This window comes from Ixodes scapularis, unplaced genomic scaffold, assembly GCF_016920785.2.
Source record: "Ixodes scapularis isolate PalLabHiFi unplaced genomic scaffold, ASM1692078v2 ptg000378l_1__unscaffolded, whole genome shotgun sequence".
Taxonomy (NCBI): Eukaryota; Metazoa; Arthropoda; class Arachnida; order Ixodida; family Ixodidae; genus Ixodes; species Ixodes scapularis.
The window spans coordinates 263,778-267,435 of NW_024609976.1; the positions used below are offsets into that span (position 1 = coordinate 263,778).

At 49.2% G+C, this 3,658-nt stretch overlaps 1 pseudogene; it reads right to left on the reverse strand.

The window, feature by feature from the left end:
• Positions 1-517: 517 nt before the first annotated feature.
• LOC115317564 lies at positions 518-1,628 on the reverse strand (annotated as a pseudogene).
• Positions 1,629-3,658: the final 2,030 nt, after the last annotated feature.

The following is a 3,658-nucleotide window of genomic DNA, read 5'->3' on the forward strand; positions in this document are numbered from 1 at the left end:
CAGCGCTTCCCGTTTCCGCCGCGGGAGGGCGAGCGACGAGCTGGAGACACGAATACTGAAAACGGGTTCTTTTCAAACAAAGACCCACTTCCCAATTTCCCGACGGACCCTCTCTGCCCCATCTGACCAACCCACCGCTTGAGCGAGGAGGAGGTGAACAACTTTATTAAAAGCCAAAAACTACGGCCTTGTGAAAAGGAGCGCTTGCTTCGCCAGGGCCCATTGGAAGTCCGCCGAGTCCGAGCTGAGCCAAGCATTCCAGGAGGGAGGGGATGGGTACGGGAAGTAGGGAGAGTTGAGCGCAGTGTTACAGGCATAGAGTACGTGCTCTGTGTCAGCCCTGACCTCGGGGCAGTTGGGACAGTGAGCTGTCTTGTGCCACCTGAAGTTGTAGAGCATTAGCGGGGTGAGGAGAGTGTTGGTTTGGACTTTGCGGAGAATGCGTGCTTGTTCGGTGCTAAATGAGGGGTGTGGTTTGGGAAGGGTGGTACGGTTTTCCCTAATGTTTTTGTAGTGTTCAGCTATTCGCTTTTTGTAAGTTGCGGTGTCGTCCGCTGACGTTGGGTTTGGCCAGGGGATCGAGGGAGCCCGGAAGTTGATCTCGCGGGCGAGTTGATGTGCCAGCTCATTTCCCTCAATACCCGCGTGGCCAGGTATCCAGCGCAGGGTAACTCTGATGTTGTTGTTGCGGGTGTAGGCGTCCATTAGGATATCATGTAAATGCGGCTCCAATAACCTGTGTTGCATGTTGCGAAGTGCTTGGGCTGAGTCGGTGTAGAGATTAATGTTGGCTTTATTGTGTTCAGTGAGCAGAGAAGCTTCGTGTATGGCATATATAATCGCGTATGTTTCCAGCGTGGTGATGTTTGGGGGTTGTCAAAAGGCCCTTCCATGTGTGTGATGGGTGTTGTCTGTCCAGGTGTATAGATTGCGCAGGCGAATGATCCAGTGTGGGAACGTGTTGCGTCCGTGTATATTGTTATACATGTTTCGTCTCTGCGGTGTTTAGCAGCTTGTGCTTGACGTCGCATTTCATGGAGGTGTCGCGACATATTTTTGGGTATGTTGGGAAATGCGATGTTACGGGGGAGGGGAAGGCCTTGGCTGATTAATGTAAGCCAGATAGGGGTGATTCCTGATCTTTGGAGGATGTCGCGTCCCTGCACCGTATGGGAGAGGTGCGCTATCTGCCTATCTCTCTGCTGCTGTGTCAGTTCGGCAAGGCTGTGAAAGAGGCCCGTGTCTACAAGAAGTTGGTTTTAGGTGTATATAGGGAGTCCCAGGGCCGCTTTGTATAGGGTGTTGAGTGCGGATTCAAGTTTTCGGGTTTGTGTTTGCGTGAGGTTGAGGTATGATGCAGTGTAGAGGAGCTTGCTGTGAACGAGTGCGGTGACGAGTTGATTCGCCTGTTCTTCTCTGAGACCGTGTTTTTTGTTGAGGATGCGTCTGATTAGGTGCGTGAGATTTCGGCAGTCTTTTTGAAACCGTAAAGTGTTTGGGTTAGCATTGTTGTTGTGGTGTATGGTGAATCCAAGTATTCTGCAGGATGTCACCTTCGGTATGAGCTTGCCTGATACGCTAATTTGCACTAGTTCATTGGCGTTCTTTTGGTACTGTGTTCGATTCATGAGGAGTAATTTCGATTTTTCGGCCGAGAGTTGTAGCCCAGCTTCATGTAGGTATGATGCTATGGTATTTACGCCTTGTTGAAGGCTAGTTTCGACTTCTCCTGGAGATCTGGTTTCGCACCAAAGGTTAATATCGTCGACGTATAATGTGTGGTGAAGGTTTGGGATTGTGTACAGCTGCCTGGATAGTGTGGTCATGCAGAGATTAAAGAGAGTGGGCGATAGAACTGATCCCTGGGGTGTGCCTCGGTTTATGTCAACGGGCGAGGAGAGTGCACCTGCGGCTCTAAAGTGCGCTATCCGGCCTTGGAGGAAACTGCGTATGTAGTTGTACATGTTGGTGCCGCTGCCGGTGTCGAGAACTGATTCGAGGATGTGATCATGGGTAATGTTATCAAAAGCTTTTTTCACGTCAAGTGCGAGGAGTGCTGGTGTCTGTGCTGTCTTGGGTATTAGAAGTGTATTTTGTAGTATTAGAAAGAGGTCCTGTGTGGATATGTACTTACGATACACTGTGTGCTGATGCAGGAAGTGTTTAGTGTCCTCCAGGTGTTCTTCTAATCTGTTTAATACAAGCCGTTCCATAGTTTTTCCCACGCAAGATGTTAAGGATATTGGTCTGAGATTGCTGAGTGTGGCTGTTTTTCCCGGTTTCGGAATCATGGTAATCTGTGATGTTTTCCATTCGTCCGGAAGTGCGCCTGCGTTCTAATGCTGGTTGATATGATCTAGAAGTGTCTCCTTGTCTCTGTCAGGTAGGTTGCGCAGCAGGGTGTAGGTGATGCCGTCGGGGCCCGGCGTGGCCTTGCGATTGTTTTGGGTTAGTGCACCGTCGAGCTCGGCCAGGGTGAAATCCTTGTCGATGTATTCGTTAGCGGGGCCCGTGTAGTTTTTGTAAAGTGACTGCTGTGTCGTTGAAATGTAGAGATTTTGTAGTTCCTCGAAGGTTTTGTTGATGCCTTTTGCGCTCACGTGTTTCTCTATGGTGGGGGTCACGTCTTTCTTCGTGCCTAGCAGGGCGTGCAGAAGGTGCCAGGTTTGTTTGCTTTGTAGAGTATTTTAAATTCTGTGATAAGTGTCGTTCCACTCTGTCATTTCTAGCGTCTGGGCGTGAATAATAGCCTCTATGCTTATGTTTTCTATTTTTTGCGGAGGTGATCATTGTGTGGTTGCTTAGCTAAGATTCTCAGAAGCCTTTTTCGTTTTTTCCAAAGACGTAGGAGATGTGGGTCTGGCCTGTCTGCAGGCGCCGAAGTTGTTTGCGGGCTGGTGGCTTGTTCTTTAGTGTCCATTAGGCTTTTGGTCCACGTGTTTAAGGTGTCGTGTTTGCTGTCTGTTGTGCTCTGCCTCAGCTTGCGAAATTTGTTCCAGTCTGTGAAGGCGACCTTTGTGCGGCGCTTTCTTAGCATGATTTGGATCGTGATGTGTAGTATGTCGTGATCGCGAGATAGGTTCTCGTGACTGTTGTCCCACGTAGTGGCGTATCGCCCTTTGTGCAGTGCGAGGTCCGGTGTTGTGGAAAGTTGTGCGCGTGTCCCCGTGCGGGCCGTTACCCCCGGCGTGTTGAGGACAGTGTACTGAAAGCCATGTATGTTTTCTTCTAGTAGCCTGCCCGTTTCGGTGTTTGCCTTGTATCCCCATGACGTGTTGGGTGCATTGAAGTCTCCCATGATATAAATGTCGTGTGTCCCTTCACCGTCCTTGGCGTGCTTAAAGATGAGTTTCAGGTCATGCTTAGATTTGGGTGGATTGTAGACGTTGTAAAGCTTTATGGGGCGTTGTGAGTTCTCTGGGTATATTGTCGTTTTTCAGGTGAATTTTGTTATGTTGTCCGGTGCTGTTTCTGTGCAGTGTTTAATGCCACGTTTCACGTAAGTTGATAATAATGGTTGGTCTACTCGTTGTGTTCCGAGTGTGGTGCTTTGTATTTGGGGAGGTTTTGCGCTTTGTAAGTTTCCTGTAAAAGTATGACGTGGGGAGGAGTTTCTGATTCGAGGAGGTATTGCGTGATTAATGCTTTTTTGTTGGTG